Source organism: Triticum aestivum, chromosome 5A, assembly GCF_018294505.1.
Source record: "Triticum aestivum cultivar Chinese Spring chromosome 5A, IWGSC CS RefSeq v2.1, whole genome shotgun sequence".
In the NCBI taxonomy this organism is placed as follows: Eukaryota; Viridiplantae; Streptophyta; class Magnoliopsida; order Poales; family Poaceae; genus Triticum; species Triticum aestivum.
This window is the reverse complement of record NC_057806.1, coordinates 294,889,218-294,911,430: the sequence shown is the minus strand read 5'-3', so window position 1 is coordinate 294,911,430 and position 22,213 is coordinate 294,889,218.

Below are 22,213 nucleotides of genomic sequence, written 5' to 3'. Positions count from 1 at the left end.
GTCCAAGTGGTGTCGTGGGAGTTGTAGGTAGGTCCACGGGGATGACCTTGGGATGCTCCGCATAAAATTATGTATCTCTCTCCACCACCGAGGCCGAGTATGTAGCCACCACAATTTGTTGTGCACAATTGCTATGGATGAGGCAAACTTTAAAAGATTACGGTGTCACTTATGACAATGTGCCTCTTCTATGTGACAATGAAAGTTCTATCAAGATCTCCTACAATCTAGTGCAACATAGCAAGACGAATCATATTGAGATTCATCATCATTTCATCCGGGATCACATCAAGCGTTGTCGGTGTACAAAAAGAGGGGTACACTTTTTGTACCCCTATAACTGTGCACGGGCAGTCTGAGCCACGGGCACCACCACACCAAGCAAGGCAAGGGAGGTGAGCCAGGGTAAGACCGAAGCTCGAGAGAACCACGACGCCAAGACCAAGACCACAAAGAACAAAGGGGACGAAGCGGACTCCCCTGGCAAGATCCTTGTCGGGAGACAGTTCTAGCAGCCCCGGCAAGACCCTTGCCGCGGCGACTCGTCCCGCGCCTACGGAGCGAATCACCCTTGATTCCACTACCCCCAAAGGGCAAGGATTCGGGAGACATCCCTGTGGCGGCATGCAGATCTTTGTGAAGACATTCAAGACCGGATACGCACTAAGGAGACGACAACCCTTGGCGGGATCCCAGCCGAGGAAGACCACAAGGCCCCCGGCAAGCTCCTCGCCGGGGATAACAGCAGGCGCCTCGGCAAGGCCCTTGCCGGGGCCCCAGCATGGCCCTTGCCGAGGACACCCGCAGGGCCACCATCAGGCCCACGCCGACTGAGCCTCCACCACCGCATGCATGCAGCTGCCGATCCAACCAGCTGGGCAGGCACCTGTGTGGCGGCATGCAGATCTTCGTGAAGACCCACCACTGCGCCACCTCAGCTACCTGCCTGCCTACGTGGCATCTCAGGCGTCACTGGCCAGGGCGCGTGTCGACACAAGAAGGAGCGGTGACAGACGAGGCCGATCTCTCTCCCGTCCCCGATAAAGCAAGGACACCTAAGCAAGACGCATTAAATGCGCCTTGTCATGTAATGCGAGGGATAACCTCGCATCACTGTTCCCTTTCCACCTCCTGTATGCCACTGTGGCCACCCCTTTTCCTATAAAAGGAGGCCCGAGGCGACCAGGAGAAGGATTCGGCTATTTGGAGCTCCTCACGCCCCATAGCTAGCTCAAGAACACAAATACACAATCCACCAAAGCAGGAGTAGGGTTTTACGCATCCTTGCGGCCCGAACCTGGATAAACGAACCGTGTGCTACCTGCTTGATCCGCTCTTCTCGTGACCCCGCGCCCCGCTAACCGTAGTAGGGATTCTCGTGATCCCATAGGTGTCGTTCCCACTGACATCTCTGGCGTGCCAGGTAGGGGGAGCAGTTGTGAGAATTGGCTCTGGCAATCAGCCCAGCACTCCTTCATCTTCGTGGCTCTTGGAGAGGGAAGGAGGCCGGAAGATCAGCGCTCGAGCGATTACAAACAGAAGCTAAGTTGCACTGAACCCTTATTTGTTCTATCCTTTTTATATGAGGTTATTCCCCCCGGAGATGTCATACCTTTGTATGAGAAACCTGCACGCCAGGGGGCTCTCCCACGATTGGCAACGCCCTTGCCCTGTTTCGAGTCCGCTCAACAGCTCAAGCGGCTGCGTCGAGAATGGCAGAGTAGTCTTCCGCGACCAACAACGCTCTCGATTCTGACTTGAGTCAAGCTCGACAGTTTGAGCGGCCGCGTTCGGAACGGAAAGGTGGCTCGTCGGGCAGCACGCGTACCCAGTAGGCCCATGGGGATCCGTCCCCAAAATGCCGCTAGGGGCTTCCGCGCCGGCGAGCCTACCCAATCGGCGTAGGGCGCACATACAAAGAGGAATTGAACGGGGAAATAACATGCATGAAATTAAAAGTACTGCAAATTTATATTACATCACATCATTGCTGCGGTTCTAACTAAAGATGAAATTTGTCTTGGTTGTGAACCTGCAGCGGCGGTGAAGAACGGGATGCCTAATCCGGGCGCTGGCCTTCCACCCTCTTGATTTCGTCGATGCTGCTGATGACGGGCTTGATGCGCTCCTTGAGCCCCGTGAGGTCAACACCCTCCGGCAAGCTATCCATCGCGGCACCAAAGTCGAGGTCGGGATTCCAGTACGCCATCTTGGTGAGGACCTTGGTCATGACCCCCCGGCAAAGTCGCCGAGCTTCCCCGGCCAACGTGGCCGCTCGGTTGGAGTGAAGATAAGCCAAGGATCCAAGGATGCCCTCGAAGAACAAGGTCAGCTTGGTGTTGACGGTCCCGCTGCGTTCAGGGGCGTACCTCATGTTTGGCATCCCCATGGTGGCCAACTGCGAGGTGACCCTGCCGACGACCTCCTCCAGACGGCTGATCCATCTGTTCTTGCCTGCCACATAAACCTGGTGGGAGGCGGCCTCGTTCGCCCGTAGCTGCTTCTCCTCCTCCAGACTCCTGGTCAAGGTCTCCTCCCGAGCCCTGCTCTCCAACAACATCTTCTCGAGATCCTCCAGCTTCAGCTTGAGATCTCTGATGGAGTCTTGCGCCTCGGAGAGCTCCCCAGCCCTGCTGATGACCGCTCCTTGCGCCCCCACCAAGGCACTGTTGAGCGTGCTCTTCTCGTTGGATAGCTTGAGGGCCTGCTCCTTCAGCTCGTCCTGCACCACCTCCAACTCCCTTACTTTGCCGGCATGGGCCAGAGCCTGGGCATCGACTGCCTCCTTGTGCCTCTGCTCCAGCTCGTGCGTCCATCGCGCAACAAGGGCCTCGAGCTCCTCATCCTTGCCACGGAGCGCTGCGGCAAGCTTCGCCTCACGCGCGGTGAGGTCCTCTTCCTTGGAATCCAGTGCGGCTTGATGCTGGTTCCGGACGGCCTCGGCCGCGGCAGCCAAGTTCGCCGCCTGTTCCTGGGCCTTCTCGATGTTAGCCATCTTCATTGTGATCTCGACATTGCGCTTTGCCAATTCCTCCTGAAGGGCCCTCTGCTCCTCGCGAGTCTGGTGGAACCAGGTCTGCGTCTCAGCAACGCGTGCCTTGAAATCCACCTCCGCCTGGTCCACCGTTGCCGTCCTGGACTTAACCTTGTCCAGACGGACACGGTAGAGCGCCTGGAGTTTTCGGAAGTTGGCCCCCATAGCGCAGAAAAGCTGCTCTTCTGGAGAACCATCACCGCCAATGCCCGGCTCACCGACAACCTCGAGCCCGGTGGCGGCAAGCACCTCGCCGTCAAAGACTTCCCCTTCGTCGGGCGCCCGGGAACTTGATGCCCCTGGGAGGTGGACGAAAAGATCGTCGCCCACCTTCAAATACCTGTCGAGGCCCGAGGTTGAGGAGGAGGGAGGCTAATCAGCAATGGCCTTGCCGGCTTCCCCGGCAGGCCCACCATCGGCGCCCTCGGCAGAAGCCTCGCTGGTCGCCTTGGCGGCCCCCGCAGCGGTGTCCTCAGCAGCATCCTTGGCGGCCTCATCAGCGACGACCTCGGCAGCGTCCTTGGCGGCCTCCTCAGCAATGTTCCCAGCAACGGTATCCACGTCCTCCATACCTGTTGAAAGAGGGCCTGGGTAGTAATGGGAGCATGGAAGCCAAGAAAAAGGATAAGGGAAAAACAGAGACGGAGGACAGGCGACTCACCAGTGCCAGACTGTGAAGCAGAAGTCCCCTCCCCGCCAGCATCCGGCACCGTGGTAGAGTCACCAGCGCCCAAGTTCCCCTCTTCCTCCATGGGTGTGGGCTCCGTGCTTGATGCCCTTGCCGGGGACGCCCCTCGCGGCGGCGTAGTCGATGGGGATGGTGTGTTGGGGGTAGCCCTCTGCGGCTCCTCCTGCTGCCGCTCCCCTCCTGCAAACCCAGCAAGGTCAACACCGTAGCATCGAATGCCTACCACATGTCGAGTAATAGGAGGATGACGAACTTACGCTGGGGGCTGTGCCGGGGGCTGCTGTACGAGCTGCTCAACACCACAAGTGGCGTCTTTGAAGCCCCAGCTGGGGGCTGACTGCTCGCCGAGGCCTTCGCCCTCTTCGCCCTCTGGGCCAACGTCACTGCATCCCTACAAAAGCAAAAACGGATCAAGATGGGTGGTTGGATTCAGAGGAATGGAAATGGCAGTAAGGAACGGAGTACTTACTCGTCATCCACCTCCTCCTCTTCCACCACTTTCCTCTTCCTCTTCAGGCTGAGAGGCTCGAGATCAAAAGTGACCTCCGCGTCAACGTCCGAGTCGACATCTGCCAGAGGAGGCGAAGACAGCGGGGTTCGTGCATGTCCAGATGAGGAAGGGGTTGTTGTCTTCTTCTTCTCAGCGGCCTTCGTTAGCCTCTTGGCTGCTGTGGCCCTCGTGTGGCGCCCAGACCCCTCCAGGGTCAATTGAGGCCGCGCAGCCCTGCCGAGCCGGACCGGCTCGCCGGAGCCAGCCCGCCGCGGGACTCGCCCTCTTCCTCTGGTTGGTGTCGAGCCCGCCGCCACATCCTCCGACGACGACGAATCGTCGGCCGCGTATTCGATGAGCGGAGATCCAGTGTCGGCGCTGCTGACCTCCCCGGAGGCCGCCGCCCGTCGGGTGAGCTCCTCTTCCTCCGCAGCCGTTGCGGCCTTGTCCTCCACACTCCCGGCGCTGCCGGCCTACATGGCAAGTTGTGCCTCCCTCACCCTAGTGGCGATGTAGTCCAGCTCTGGCTGGGTGGTGTCCATGATAAGCCACCGCTCGGCGTCAGCATTGATGTTCACCTCAATCAGGGTGTCAAAGAATTGTTGCACATCCGCGTCCTTCGGCTCCTCCCAGCTCGGGACAGGGCCGTGCGCATTATAGTCCGGCATCATGGCGATGATCTCGGATCGACACGAATTGTTGCACAACGGGACCACCCCCACTGGCAGCTTGAAAAACGGCCCCTTGATGGCCTTGCCAACCTTCGCGGCAGCCCTCGCGGCCTTGCCGGTCCGTTCGACCTCGCCGTCGCGACCCACATCAAGATGGAAAAGCCGCTGGCAGAAGTGGGCATGCGCCAGCACTGTGAAGTTGTGATCGAGGCCGGGGCGGAGTCGCATGAAGTCCGCCGCGATCATCTCAAGGGTGAGTCCGGCCTGAGTGAGCCGGAGAATCCTGGTGGTGGCGATAGTGAGCCTCCCGTCGGCGGTGTCGACATCGCTCCAATCGCTGCCACGGACCGGCGGCACTCGGCGGACCTTGCAGAATTCCGGCGGGTTTTCATCCTCGATCCAGCACCACCGGCCATGCCATTCCTCCCACCTCTCCTTCACGGCACCGTCCACGTATGCTCCCTTGGATCTTGGGATCCAGGTGACGCAACCAGAGACGGCACCTCCCGGCTGGATCCGAGGGAAGAAGTAATGGCGGAAGAGCGCTGTGTTGGGCTGCACGCCGGCAAAGCCTTCGCAAAGATGTGCGAAGAAAGACATGCACGCCACCACATTCGGAGTAAAATCCAAGAGGCGAAAGCCGAAGGTGTGCATAACGTCATAGAAGAAATCGGAGAAAGGGGGCATAAACCGCAAGAAAGATAATCGACGAAAAAGGGATACCGGTTTGGAGCAGGATCGGCGCAAGCAGCAGGAATGACGCGCGTCACCGGGTGTCCCGAATTCTCTCCCCCCGTCTTCGCTCCCCATAGGGGCCTGAAGGAGGCCCGGAGCTCTTGAACATCAACCGTCGAGGGGAAGAAGAAGGCGGACTTCGTCCGGTCCCCCGACAGTGCGCTCTCCGGCGGCTCCACAGTCCCAGCACCCTTAGCCATCCCCTTGCCCTTAACGGATTTGGGCGCCATGGCGACCAAGAAGTTTAGAGGGCTGAGGAAGGGGGATGGCGAAGCAACAACGGCGGGCGACAGCGGAAGCTTAGGAAGGAAGGAAGAGAGGAAACGGCGGCTCTGAGATTGGAAAAGGCACGAGGAAAGAGGAGAAAGTGAGCAGCGCGCCCGCGGTTATTCCTTTCTTACGGGGGAAAACATAGGCCGCCTCCTTTCACATTAACTGTGGTGTGACGCATGCCTGCGGGAACCAACCCCATGCATGTCGCCCACGTCACACGCGCCTCCCCACGCCACGCCACGCACGGGAGTCGTGGGAAGCGCAGCGCGGGAAGAATCTTACCACGGTAAAAACCGCCCCGCCTGCCCGCGCACCGTCTTTGGGCCTAGCCCAAACAACGCGTTGCGCTTATGTGTGGCCCAGGCCCGGGGGCTCCTGTCGGTGTACAAAAAGAGGGGTACACTTTTTGTACCCCTATAACTGTGCACGGGCAGTCTGAGCCACGGGCACCACCACACCAAGCAAGACAAGGGAGGTGAGCCAGGGTAAGACCGAAGCTCGAGAGAACCACGATGCCAAGACCAAGACCACAAAGAACAAAGGGGACGAAGCGGACTCCCCCGGCAAGATCCTTGCCGGGAGACAGTTCTAGCAGCCCCGGCAAGACCCTTGCCGCGGCGACTCGTCCCGCGCCTACGGAGCGAATCACCCTTGAGTCCACTGCCCCCAGAGGGCAAGGATTCAGGAGACATCCCTGTGGTGGCATGCAGATCTTTGTGAAGACATTCAAGACCGGATACGCACTAAGGAGATGACAACCCTTGGCAGGATCCCAGCCGAGGAAGACCACAAGGCCCCCGGCAAGCGCCTCGTCGGGGATAACAGCAGGCGCCTCAGCAAGGACCTTGTCGGGGCCCCGGCGAGGCCCTTGCCAAGGACACCCGCAGGGCCACCATCAGGCCCACGCCGACTGAGCCTCCACCACTGCATGCATGCAGCTGCCGACCCAACCAGCTAGGCAGGCACCTGCTTGGCGGCATGCAGATCTTCGTGAAGACCCACCACTGTGCCACCTTAGCTGCCTGCCTGCCTACGTGGCATCTCAGGCGTCGCTGGCCAGGGCGCGTGTCGACACAAGAAGGAGCGGCGACGGACGAGGCCGATCTCTCCCCCGTCCCCGATAAAGCAAGGACACCTAAGCAAGACGCATTAAATGCGCCTTGTCATGTAATGCGAGGGATAACCTCGCATCACTGTTCCCTTTCCACCTCCTGTATGCCACTGTGGCCACCCCTTTTCCTGTAAAAGGAGGCCCGAGGCGACCAGGAGAAGGATTCGGCTATTTGGAGCTCCTCACGCCCCATAGCTAGCTCAAGAACACAAATACACAATCCACCAAAGCAGGAGTAGGGTTTTACGCATCCTTGCGGCCCGAACCTGGATAAATGAACCGTGTGCTACCTGCTTGATCCGCTCTTCTCGCGACCCCACGCCCCGCTAACCATAGTAGGGATTCTCATGATCCCATAGGTGTCGTTCCCACCGACAAGCGTGGAGAGATTGATATTATTTAAGTCAACACTCAAGAGGAGGACATTTTCACAAAGCCATTGGATGAAGAGAGATTTTGTGAGTTAAGGCATGAGCTAAATATCATTGATTCGAGCAATGTGGCTTGACACTAGGCACACCCCACCACATTCATCATGTTATCTTATTCTAGATGTAGACATAGGGGGAGTGTTGTTCTCTCAGTGAAATCTCCCTCTCCCCATTATGCATAAATAAATCAGACCTTTCACATTAGCAATGTTGATGGTACTTGTGCTTCAAAGATGAGTTTTGGTCATGGGCCCAAGGTTAAAATCTTCGCGGCCATACCAATTGACTCAAACCTAGGTGAATTTGGCCACCGCCCTCTCCTTAAGAGGTGTTCATTTGAGGTGGTTTTATTTGGTCTTATCTAGTCTTTAGGACTTTCTTTGTGCTTTGAGTCACTCCAAGTTTGTTCTCCTCTATTTATCTCTTTTGAGCTTGGAGTGTCTCTCCCCATTTGCTGGTGTCTGTGTATCTAACCTAAGCCTTATCACCTACAACCTCTCATACTTGCACAAGCCACCATCCTTGATGCTCTCATAGCAAGCTCTATCCCTAAACTGGTACTACCACTTGGAAGGGGTGGTACTACCGCTGCCTCCTGAGGTACTACCGCTGGAGCGGTACTACCCGACCTCCTGCCATGTAGTATTGCCAGGGCGGTACTACTGCTCCCTTAGTGGTACTACCGCTTTGCGGTTTTCACGGGGGGGGGGGGGGATTATGAGTCGGGCAAGGGGAGTTTTAACTCCCCCATAACCATTCATCTCTCTCTCCCTCTCTTCCCACACGCTCTCCTCTCTCGAAGCGATGAACTTGCTCTGGTGGCCACCATTGGAACGCCAATTCCGGGTTGTCTTTCGTGATTCCAACCGGTGGGATCGATCCCCCCTCTCTTGACATGGATGCCGGTATTGCCCCCATTTTCCTCTCCTATGGTTCTCTGTTTTGAATCTAGGTTCTAGGGAAATACTTGTTGTATTCATCGATTTTTGGCCAAATCGGGGCATGAGTAGGATGTGGAAGACTGCTAGAGTAGGAGAATCAAAGTTTGGTCGGAGAAAATTTGAATTTGACACCTCCGGTAGTGCTGGGTCTTGCCACGGTAGTAGTCGTTCCACCTCGAGTGGTACTACCGCTCCCATAGAGTGGTACTACCACTGCAAGGTAGCCGTACTACCACTCCGAGCTTTCAACTTTAACTTTCCTCAAATACAACTTCAATTCTTTTGCATATTCCTTTTGGCTTATGCAATATTTTACACCTGCTTTTCCCTCGTGTTATTTTGTGGGTTCCAGGTGGTAGTAGCGGCGGTCACCGTGCCTGCTGCAAGAATCCAGATGGCCAAGGTGGATCCAGCGCTTTCGCACCGCAGATGATGCTGGTGCCACTTCCAATGCTCATCCTAAGAAGAGGTCCAAGCAAGTTGCCAACAAGCAGAAGGAGAAAGTCAACTCCATTAGTGAGCTGTCTGCCAAGGAATTCAATGCTCTTTGCCTCCACAATCCATATGCCATGAGCAAGATCCAACTCTTATCAACCATCCTTTCTGGAACAAGAAACAACGCTACATCTATCTTGATGTGCTCAAGGGCAAGAACAATCTGTTTGTGAATGTCGAGTCTATTGATTTTGGTCATTTGGAGAAGGATCCTAGATATGTTGGAGAAGCCCTAGCTCTCTGTGCTCAGATTGACATCCTTAGGATATTTCATTCAACAAAGACTTTGATGCCAAGCTTGTGGCCCAATTTTGTGCCACGATCCACTTCGGCACTAATGATGAGAGGACTCTCAAATGGATGGCAAAGGAAAGAGTTTTGACTGCAAAGTGGAAGGATTTCATGGCTAGCTTGAGCTACAGTGATGACGGGCTCAAGACCCCCCTTGGGTTGCGCCTTCACAAGGAGAAGGCGGCCACACACAAGTCCAAGCTATATCGCTACTATATGGAAAAGATTTCTCCCACCACTGGCAAGAAGACTTATGAGTTGTGCCCATTCCTGGACATTATGCATCGTATCTTCAGGAACACACTTTCCCTCAGATTGGGAATTTCGATCAGGTGCACTCTTACCTTGTGGACATGTTGCTTATATGCTAGAAGGAGAAGAACACATAGTAGGTGTTGGATGTTTCTCACGTCATGTGGTCTGAGCTTCACTTTGTCGACGTTGAGCGCAAGTGTCCCATTTATGGCCCTTATTTGATGCAGCTCATTGAGGACACATGGGTAATATGTCTCCAATGTATCTACAATTTTTTATTGTTCCATGCTATTTTAATATCAATCTTGGATGTTTTATATGCAATTATATGTCATTGCATATATCATTTTTTGAGACTAACCTATTAACTTAGTGCCAAGTGCCAGTTGTTGTTTTTTGCTTGTTTTTGGTTTTCCAGGATATCAGTAACAAACGAAGTCCAAATGCCATGAAACTTTTTGACAATTTTTTCTGGACATAAGTGACCCTAGAAGCCTCATGAGAGGGTCAGAAGATGAAGGAGTGGCCCACAAGCCACCGGGGTGCACCCTGGTGCCCGCTGGGCTCCCCTTCGCTCCGTTTGACCTAACTCTGCCTCTATAAATTCTCTAAAATCGGGAAACCAAAAGAGAGCCACCCAAAATACCTTTTTCGCCGCTGCAAGCTTCTGTTCTCGTGAGATCCCATCTAGAGGCCTTTTCCGGCACTCTGCCAGAGGGGGACTCGATCACGAAGGGGCTCTACATCAAATTTTTTCTCTTCCGATGATGTGTGAGTAGTTTACCACCGATCTACGGGTCCATAGCTAGTATCTAGATGGCTTCTTCTCTCTCTTTGATCTTCAAAACAATATTCTTCATGGTGTTCTTGGAGATCTATTTGATGTAATCTCTGTTTGTGGTGTGTTTGTTGGTATCCCATGAATTATGAGTTTATGATAAGATTATCCATGAATATTATTTGAGTCTACTCTAAACTCTTTTATGCATGATTGTGTTGGCGCTGCCTCTCCTCGCAGCGCCGCTTATTCTTCTACCTCGAGCTGCCTGTCACAACTCTCGCTTCTGGCTTCTCTCAAAAACACTCCCATGAACACAAGGACGCAGACAGAGAACACACACAGAGCACACACACGCATAGACCAAGAAAGAACACATAGATTTGCCCAGTCAATCTCCCTTGGCTACCAGAAATGCTACATCTTTGCACTGGCCGTCTCGGCCTTGAACTTGACCGGCTGCTACTAACAAACTGATCAACTAACCTACCTTTTAGCTAGCTGACTAACTAATCTATGCATGCACATAATGACTGACTCAACCATGCACACATGCACGGACATCAACACAATGGACTAGACCTGGCCAGATCACCTGGCTTAACTTGTACCGCAGCCAGTCACGCTCCAGCCTCCGCCGCGTCTTGCCGCTTCTCACGGTGTCGCCGTATCACACGGCATCTCGCCGCGCTCACCGCATCGCACGGCATCTCGGAATCTCACCTTCTCCGCGCACATAGCTGAAGCATCCTTGGCATACGCACACTTTCCTAGACCATCTAAACTACATGCAAACTCAAGACTAAACATGCTGATACATCATGACTAGATTAGCGCTAACAATCACCTCCCTAATCTAGTCATGCTAACTCGTCAAATCATCATGCGGATCACGTGCAACACTTTTTGCTGTGAACGATGCCGTCGCAGTGCCGGTCACCATGCCATTTTGTCGTGGACGAGGCCGTCGTGGCGCCGAGTACCACGACCTCTTGCCGCATGTAGCAACTTCTCCTTGCCGAGGACGATGCCATCGCAGCTCCGGACACCACCATGCGCCATCTTGTCGTGGTCGACGCTGTCGCAGCGCCGGACACCACCATGCACCATCTGGTCGTGGTCCATGCCGTCGCGGCGCCCATGACCACATCGTCCTGCCGCACGCAGCAGCCACCTCTTGACGTGGACGGCACCTTCGCAACACGGATCACCATGCCATCATCAACTCGTGGCATCACACCGCAACCGGCCAACAGCGGCATCGCACCGCTGCCAGCCATCACCTCGCGTCGGCGTCCTCCACCTCACATGGAGTGCACAACATCACTGCCGTCGCAGCCGTTGCCTCCGCCCACCGCCATGCCGGCCACCATAGCCGCCGGCACCGTCGTCGCCGGCATGGATCAACAAGGCTCTGATACCAATTGTTGGCGCCGCCTCTCCTCGCAGCGCCGCTTATTCTTCTACCTCGAGCTGCCTGTCACAACTCTCTCTTCTGGCTTCTCTCAAAAACACTCCCATGAACACAAGGACGCAGAGAGAGAACACACACAGATCACACACACGCATAGACCAAGAAAGAACACATAGCTTTGCCCAGTCAATCTCCCTTGGCTACCACAAATGCTACATCTTTGCACTGGTCGTCTCGGCCTTGAACTTGACCGGCTGCTACTAACAAACTGATCAACTAACCTACCTTTTAGCTAGCTGACTAACTAATCTATGCATGCACGTAAAGACTGACTCAACCATGCACACATGCACGGACATCAACACAATGGACCAGACCTGGCCAGATCACCTGGCTTAACTTGTACCGCAGCCGGTCACGCTCCAGCCTCCGCCGCGTCTCGCCGCTTCTCACGGCATCGCTGTATCACACGGCATCTCGCCGCGCTCACTGCATCGCACGGCATCCCGGCATCTCACCTTCTCCGCGCACATAGCTGAAGCATCCTTGGCGTACGCACACTTTCCTAGACCATCTAAACTACATGCAAACTCAAGACTAAACATGCTGATACATCATGACAAGATTAGCGCTAACAGATTGTTATAGCTTTGTATTTCTCTCCGATCTATTGATTTGGTTTGGCGAACTAGATTGATTTTTCTTGCAATGCACTGCTGCAGGACGCTGCTAACGCGACACTACGATCAGAGACCCTTCAACGAAACTGTGTGCAATGCAATAATCGCAAACGGTGGTGTAAAAACCATCAAAAAGGTGCAAAATGTTTGCGATGATGGATGCATCAAACATGGTTCATATGTTAGTTGCGTGTGCGATGCAGGGCATACAGTTCAGTTCAATTAACTATTTGCGATGAGGAGGAACAAAAGAAACAAGCATCCAGATGAAGGTGTGTGCGATATACATCATATGGTTCACTCAAATGAAATGTTTGTGATTAGGAAACACAAAAGAAACAGTCAAATGGATCAAGGTGTGTGCGATATACGGCATGCGGTTCACTCGGATGAACTGTTTGTGTTGAGACAAGAGAACAGAAACGGTTGAATATAACAAGATTTGTGTGATACGCGGCAAACAGGTCTGTAATCAGAAATGTGTGCGAAGACCGATAATAACACAGACGGTTGCTGCTAATAAGACGTGTGTGTTGTACGATGGGATTGTATACAGAACAACAACATATATACACACAATTATAAGGACATGGTTGCATAACCAAATTAAACATCCACTTACATAGGTGGCTACTACAACCATGGCATTTCCACACACCAAAGTAAACTATTACATGCATAATTGTATAGGTGGCTACTACACACATGACATTTCCACACACCAATAAAGTAAACTATATATTACATGCATGATTAACTAGCATAAACAATCATCTGATCATCATCTACTTCTTGTGTCGCTTGCTCTGCTTGTGGATCGACCCGGGCTCGTCGATTTGGGTAATGAGGCACTTCCTCATGTCAGCGATCCTCATGTGCATCTCGTAGCATGTGTACACACTCTTGGCCGCGAACCTGAGGTGAGGTTCATCTAGTTGTCGCATCCAGGCCATGTGCCAGGATACGGGACTTGTTCTTTGGGCATCCTGCTTCATCCTTTCGTAGTAGGGGTCGATGATGGCCGAGGCGAGTTCAACCAGGGAGTCCTTCTTCGTGCTGCCCCAGACCCTGTAGTGGTCATAGATTTCAACAAGGTTCTTGCAGGCCAAGCCTGTAACACTGAGCGCTTTTACATCGTCGGGGGTTTCCACCATGGCGAACTTGTAGTCAGTACTGTTGACAAACCTGTTGAAACGGTCGCAAGGCTCTATGGCCATGCAGTAGTGGTAGATGAGTACATGATGGCGCATGCACAACTGGGCGACGACAACCTTTTGATCTATGCCAGGACGACCGGCGGTGTACTGGAAGTCGATGCCGACCACGTTGTACTTGTCTCAAGCAAGCAACTGCTCAACGCTGTTGATGTAGTCGTCCACCACGGCCGAACCGATTGTGTACACCGCTGAGAGATCCGTCTCCCTTGCGCGGGTCTCCACTCTATGCTCGCCGAACTCCATTGGAGCGCCGCTAGACATCCCCTCTCTATGTGTCATCGTGGGTGTGCTTGTTGTGTTGTGGGGCGCGATCAAAAGGTTGAAGAGACTAAGGTTATAATGGCCGCGGGAATTAAAGGGGTAGCCGGACGGCTAGGAATATCGGCAGGCCCTGATGGCAGTTCTAATTTGCAGCGCGTAACTCCATCGTGCCGCACGTAACTGCATCATGTGGCAACACGCGCGGTGCAACCGCATGCATATGGGGCCCCCGGCGTGATCGTGCGCACGCCCAACCGCTGGCAGAGCGCGCGCGGAGGGACGCGAGCAAAGCGCTCCGCGGTCGCCTCAACGGCGAGCAACCATATCTTTACCTAATAATAAAGCAAATTGGGTTTCTTTCGTCCATCATGACATTTTTCAAAAAAGTCTCTCTATTTCAGTGAATTCAACCCGCGGTCCTGTTTTAAGTTAAAACGAAACGTTTTTTCATATTTTACACAAAAGTCCCTGTGTTTTCTTGAAATCAACCCGCAGTCCTGATTTAAGTCACACCCGAATCGTTATTTTACATTTTTCAAAAAAAATACTAATGTTTTAGGTAATTTATCCGTGGATCATATTTAAGTCAAACAATGTTTTTTAAATCATCCATATCTTTTAAACCGTAACTCCGATTTGAATATGTTATATATGAAATTTGATTAGAAAAATATGTAGAATATGAATATGAGATTATTTTTACCTCCTAAGTATTTTTAAATATTACTTTGAAATATATTTAAGTCAAACAAGTGATTTTCTAAATTATCCGTATCTTTTAAACCGTAACTTCGATTTTAACATATTATATATGAAATTTTATTTTAAAAAAATGTGTGGAATCTAAATATGATGTTAATTTACCTGTTAAATATTTTAAAATATTGTTTTGGGAGCAAACTTATAATTTATAGCGTAAGATCCGTTTTCTTTTCGTACCGGCGGTGATCCGGATTGGAAATAAACACCCCAGGGAAAAGTAAACATCGATAACTACACATGCATACCTCTGAAAAATGTCGTAGGGGAAAACAACAGATTTCTCATCGCAAGAGTGAGAGAAAGCGAGCGAGAGAGAGAGAGAGAGAGAGAGAGATGAGAGAGGGAGAGAGAGACGCCTTAACCATATTCAAACACGTTTTTGTTTTGTTTTGTGTGAACACCGAGGCCATCGCCGGCGAGGGTGAGAAGGAGGATAAGCGGCAACACAAATATGATGCCTCGCAAAAATAAAGTAGATGGACCTATTGTGGTCTTGAGTGATGGTTGTTGGGTTAAGAGCGTGTGTTATGTTTTCTCTCCCGTTGCAACGCACGGGCTCTTTTACTAGTGTGTGTGTGTGTGTGTGTGTGTGTGTGTGTGTGTCGCAATTGAACACGCTAGGAAAAGTTGTCCACAAGCCGAGTGCGTCGACGGACGCGAGTAGAGCGCGCCAAGAGGCGCGAGCAGAGGCTGGCACAGTGATAAGTGGCAAATAAGACGAATTTTGCAAGCGATGTCGGAGACATCAAGGAAGAATCAAATTAGAGTTGCGTGTGCGATACGTGGCATACAGTTGATCCATCCGAGCTGTTTGTGATGGAATAAGCCATGTGTGTTGCGGGCAAATGCTTGCTGGTATATACCTTAAATTTAACCAAAAAAGTGTTAATGCATGTTACAAAAATTGTATAACTGGAAACTATGTTCAAATATGAATCCAACGATATAATCTTTGGCGACATGCATTCATATTTTATTAGTTAAATCCTACTTATAAACCAGGACAGGGGTATAGTAGGTAATTAAATTGCAAACGTTTTTTGTATTAATCATATGTGTGTGTGTCCTTTCATCCTCCTCTCGCATGTCTTGGCACCCCGCTGCCGCAGACGGCTTACAGCACAAGCTTGTGCAGTGCGCGCGGGCGTTCTTTTGGCCAAACGGTGGCTCGAAGTGGAGCCAATGAATGTCAGTGAGCCCGTTCCCGTGCAACCTTGCAGGTTCCCACACAAGCTTCGCGCCCGACTCGGTGAAATCCCCCAAAATCCCAAAACCCTCACGGTCGGTGAGTCATGCGTCACATTTTCCCCTCCCTCCCTGTAGCTTATCTCGTCTACTTCTCCCACAATCGCCAATGGCACCGGTTCATCGTCGTCGCTCAGCCACTCTGCTGTAATCAGAGAACAGCTCCAGCTGGGAGGCCACACCGCGGCGGCTGCTTAGTCCCCGATGTAGTGTAGTGCATGTGGCGTCCCTTTTGGGTGTGCGCAGAACACCCACCACACGCTCCGTCACCGCTGCCCATTGGCAGCTTTTACCGGCCGCTGTTGCCGCCACACCACTGTTGAAAGCCAGGGCCATCGCACGCTCCGCCGCCGCGGCCCGTAGGCGAGAGGTGGCCATCGTGGCCGCCACCCCACTGCCGCCCCTCACCTGCTCCGCCACCGTGGCCCGAAGGCGGGATGTGGCCATCGTGGCCGCCACCCCATCATCGGCCGCCGTGGCCGCCAGCCCACCACTGACCGCCGGGATCATCACCCACTCCACCACCGCCGCCTGAAGGAGGGAGGCGGAGGTGGAGGCCGCACATGCGTCAGCGACCTTGCGCGCTACATCGAGTTCCTGCGGGAGGAGGAGGAGCGCCTCGTCGAGCACGCAAAGAGCCTTACCGCAGCCATGACTGCCGCACACGCCGACGCAGAGGCGAGGAATCAGGAGATCTATGGGCAGTCCAGCCGTTTCGAGAGGGATCATCTGGAGCGGTAGTGGGCGTTTGAGCTGGCGAGCGTCGTTGAACGTGCAGCAGGGGCAGGCACCGTATTTCATTTGTCCAGCTCATTGGTAGGCTCCTCCTCCTCCTCTGCCTCTTACTGAGCGCGCTCGACAAAGGAGAGGCTGTCGGAAGTAGCACAAAGCCCCTTTGTAGTAGTAGTACTAGTATTTAGGGGTTATTTTGTTCAGTTCATCTGACTATAGATGTGTGGTGGAACTGTACAATGTAGTTAAAATTAGCTAGTATATATACTTGAACTAGCTATTTCAGTATGTTGTTGGCAACAATTGGGGAAAAGTTTGGTCGGTTCAGCTGTCGAGTTGAATTGTTTGTATAAATTAAGAATGATTGCTTAATATATGAATGAAATCTATGCTTAATTACTGAATTTTAGCTGCAAAAATTAGATAGTGCTAGACAAATGGCAACATACCCAATATGACGGATGCAAATCGTACCAAATTGTTTGTACGTGGTTGCACACGGGTCATCCAAAACAACCGTTTGCGTTGAAGGGATGCACAAATCCTGCACTTCGAATTTTCCCTTGACTTAATGGAGGAGACCATAGCTCTCACTTTGCATTCAGGTGTTCTATCTAAAACGTTTGCGATCAAGAGCTGCCGAAATCCTACTCGGCACATTTTCTCTTGGCTTCCTGGGGAAGCTGTCGGTTTGCATACGGGTGTTCTAACTAAAATGTTTGTGATTAAGAGCTGCACAAATCCTGCTAGGCGCATTTTCCCTTGGCTTCCTGGGGAAGTAGTCGGTTTTGCATACGGGTGTTCTAACTAAATCGTTATTGATGAGTGTTTTATATTTAAAATCCGTATTAAACTGCAGCTTGGGCGCCATTAATGGCGAGGATGCAAACAAGGCGGGCAGCCATGGGAGTCAAAGGGCTCGCTTCCCGGTGAGCCTGTGCGGCGTACAGCTCGCATGCTTCCCGGTGAGCCTCCGCATTGGAGTACAGCTCGCATGCCTCCCGCATGGCACCTCCTACCCATTAAAAGAGTGAGGCGTGGCGTCACGTGAATGGTTAATAGAACGCACACAATTTAAAATATACAAAACATTTGAGATGTTACAGTGGCAGCTATTTGTTTCAAAATGCCTTTGTTGGCTGTTATTCGAGTGCGCCTTCTCTCAAATGGACACGAAAAATACCACAGCATGTCGGGTGCCATTCCATTATAGCATGCCAAGTTTCATGAGTTCCAAATGAGTTTTGGATTTACTAGAATTTAAAACAAAGTATCTCAACGTTTTGCCGGCAATCAACAGTGCCCTGGTGTTTGAAATCCATTCCCATTTCTTGCATGGGACCTAAGCATGCACTGAAGACACCGATTTGATTTTTCGACCAATTTATATGCACTATAGCATGTGCATGTAGTTCAAATTTGAATTATGCACCTGAAATGCCTACAAAACCCAGTTAATGTATAAAAATGTCCAAACGAACCCTAAAAATCCAAAATTAAACACAACACTCCTGTTGTTCTATGTTAACACTAGAAAACTTTTGAAAGCAATAAGAGGCAACGGATATTGTTTCGTCCCCAAAGGTGGCACTTTCCCTACCGAAACCATCACGCTTGTTGTGAGAAGCTCTAGTTTGTGAGAAGCTTATACCCAAACCTACCCCAAATGGCATAAAATTTTTACCACGGCATGTTGATGCCGCTCCATGATAGCATGCAAAGTTTCATGAATTTTTAGACGAGTTTTGGATTTACTAGAATTTAAAAACCAAGTATCTCAATGTTTGTGGCCGAGTGACGGTGGCAGGGTATTTGAAATTCATTCCCATTTCTTGCATGGGACCTAAGCATGCAACCAAGGACACATATTCGATTTTTCAACCAGTTTATATACACTGGAGCATGTGCATGTAGTTCAAATTTGAATTATGCACCTGAAATGCCTACAAAACAAAGTTAATGTATAAAAATGTCCAAACAAACCCTAAAAAATTCCAAACTTAAACACAACACTCCTATTGTTCTATCTTGACACTAGAAAAAATTTTAAAGCAATAAGAGGCAACGGATATCGTTTCGTCCGCAAAGGTGGCACGTTCCCTACCAAAACCATCACGCTTGTTGTGAGAAGCTCTGGTTTGTGAGAAGCTTATACCCAAACCTGCCCCAAAAGGGAAAAAATACCATAGAATGTTGATGCCGCTCCATGATAGCATGCCAAGTTTCATGAATTTCAGAGGAGTTTTGGATTTACTAGAATTTAAAAGCCAAGTATCTCAATGTTTGCCGCCGAGTGACGGTGGCATGGTGTTTGAAATTCATTCCCATTTCTTGCATGGGACCTAAGCATGCAACCAAGGACATATATTTGATTTTCCAACCAGTTTATATGCACTGGAGCATGTGCATGTAGTTCAAATTTGAATTATGCACCTGAAATGCTTACAAAACCAAGTTAATGTATAAAAATGTCCAAAATGAACCCCGAAAAATTGCAAAATTAAACACAACACTCTTGTTGTTCTATGTTGATACTAGAAAATTTTTGAAAGCAATAAGAGGCAACGGATATCGTTTTGTTCCCAAAGCTGGCACGTTCCCTATGGAAACCATCACGCTTCTTGTGAGAAGCTCTTGTTTGTGAGAAGCTTAAACCCAAACCTGCCCCAAATGGGACAAAAAATTTACCATGACATGTTGATGCCGCTCCATGATAGCATGCCAAGTTTCATGAATTTTAGACGAGTTTTGGATTTACTAGAATTTTAAAACCAAGTATCTCAATGTTTGCGGCCGAGTGACGGTGGCAGGGTGTTTGAAATTCATTCCCATTTCTTGCATGGGACCTAAACATGCACCGAAGGACGCAGAATTGATTTTTCAACCAATTCATATGCACTGGAGCATGTGCATGTAGTTCAAATTTGAATTATGCACATAAAATGCCTCGAAACCCAGTTAATGTATAAAAATGTCCAAACGAACCCCAAAAATTCCAAAATTAAACACAACACTCATGTTGTTTTATGTTGACACTAGAAAATTTTTGAAAGCAATAAGAGGCAACGGATATCGTTTCGTCCCCAAAGGTGGCACGTTCCCTACCGAAACCATCATGCTTGTTGTGAGAAGCTCTGGTTTGGGAGAAGCTTATACCCAAACCTGCCCCAAATGGGATAAAAAATTTACCACAACATGTTGATGCCGCTCCATGATAGCATGCCAAGTTTCATGAATTTAAGACGAGTTTTGCATTTACTAGAATTTAAAAATCAGGTATCTCAATGTTTGCGGCCGAGTGACGGTGGTAGGGTGTTTGACATTCATTTCCATTTCTTGCATGGGACCTAAGAATGCAACCAAGGACACCAATTTGATTTTTCAATCCGTTTATATGCACTGGAGCATGTGCATGTAGTTCAAATTTGAATTATGCACCTGAAATGCCTACAAAACCAAGTTAATGTATAAAAACATCCAAACGAACCCTGAATAATTCCAATTTTTTTGACAACACACATATAGTTGCATGTTCACTGTAGATAAAAGTTCTAGCAATTCAAACACCATCCTTTGCAGCTGTGACCCCATTATGTAATTCAAATCAAGATGAACAATCAAGTAGATCGCACACAGTTTATTATCACCAACCGTGTGAGATGCAGCACAAAATATCTTGGAGCACCATCGGAGTGTAAAGCACACTAGCCCGCTCCTCAAATATCATTTTACTGCTCAATCGTCGCTGGTGAAAGATGGGGATGTGACCCGCATCATGAGGGCATCTTCAGTGGCCCACTCCGGCGAGAGCGCGGCCGCAGCTGCCAGGCGCGTGCTAACAAGCTTTGTGAGGGCGACCGCAATTTGCGTCCGGGCGGCCAAGGCAGCCCAAATGGCTGTTGTTGCTTCTTAGGCGGCGGCAGCAGCATCTGCCTCAGGGATAGCAACTGGCAAGAGCGGCACAGCAGTTGTCCATTCCGCAGCGGGGGCCTTAGCCTTGATGGAGGCTGCCCATAACCATGTTGAGGCCGTCCACGCCCAGCTCCTGGCAGTCACCGCACAAATCGAACGAATCTTCTCCGACAATGGTCGGCAACCCACAGCCGAAGAGTTGGCAATCGCCGAGAGAGTTCGAGCAGCCATCCTTTTATTGTGCGGCATACCTTTCCACGCGAAGCCCGCCGAATCCCAGATCGCGGCCGCCCACGCCCAGCTCATGGTGGCCTATTCTAAAGATATGGCAGACGCAGATGGCGAGATGCTTGCCGAGTATGGTGCGATTGATGCCATGGATTCCCTTCCCCATGAGACCGTCGAGCGCGAGCTGGACATGGAGGGGGAGGTGGAGATCGACGAGCACCAGCCATAGTAGTACTCGTTGTTTTGTTTATTTAAGAGTGCCAGTCTTCAATTTGTGAGGGTAATGTTTAGGTTAGCTAGCTCTGTTTAATTGCTGAACTTGCTCGATTAAGAAGTGTGGGTGTGTTGTAGTCTCCTTTGTGTACCCAAATTATTCAATGACGTGGATGACCACTATAACGAGGGAAATTAGAACCAAAATTTTTGACGTTCAAACTCATCACACACGGGTTAAGCTATCTGAATCGTTTATGATGTTCACATATCGTACACAATTCTGAATTAGGGACCGTGTCTGATGACACTTTGCGCGCTGGTTTTTTCGCTGAAGCAATTCCAAATTTTTGGTTTCCGTAGAAATATCTACCTCCCCGCCCCCTCCCCCTTACCAAAAGCCACATTTCCCCTGTTTCCGCCTTCCTCTCCAAGTTGAAACCTTCACTCCTTACTTGCAGCGTCGCCTCCTCACTGGCGACCCTCCTTCACACTTCTCGGCCTCGCCTGTCTAGGCAGGTAATCCACACCCGACCCCCATCCTCCTCCTCCTTCCACATCCCACATGCCCCGACCGTCGGTGCGGCACCTTCCACCCAAATCACCGACCCCTCCATCAAATAAGTGCCGCCCTAAGCCATGGTGTGCGCAGTATAGCTAGGATCTCAAGGAGGTTTTGGCAGCAAAGAGGCAAATCGCAGCCACACACGCGGATGAGGTCGCGATGGCTGCCATTCGTGTCGACCCCCAGATCTTGGAGGAGCACCTCGCCTCTCGCGCTGACGACGTGATGTTGTTGGTTGTTTGGTTCAATTCTGCAATGCGATGTTCAATTGTTGTGGGTGCACACTGTTATTGTATACCATGTGAGAAATAAATAGAATTTGGCTATACTAAATACATGATAAAAAAATACAATTTCTACATTTCCAAGTTGTTAAGCATGCTTGGTTTGGTTAACTGTCTAATCTTCTATTAGGAGTATGTTATATTGTGCAATGTGGCACTCAGTTAATGTTTGGTTCATTTGTTGTGGTGCTTAGTTAACTATTTTGTTTGGTTCAATTATGCAATGCGATGTTCAATTGTTGTGGGTGCATTCTGTTATTGTATATCATGTGAGGAATAAATTGAATTTGGCTATACTAAATACATGAGAAACAAATACAATTGCTATATTTCCAAGTTGTTAAGCATGCTTGGTTTGGTTAGCTGTCTGATCTTCTATTAGGAGCATGTTATATTGTGCAATGTGGTGCTCAGTTAATGTTTGGTTCATTTGTTGTGGTGTTTAGTTAACTGCTTGGTTCAATTTTGCAATGTGATGTCCAATTGTCATGGGTAGAATTTTGTATT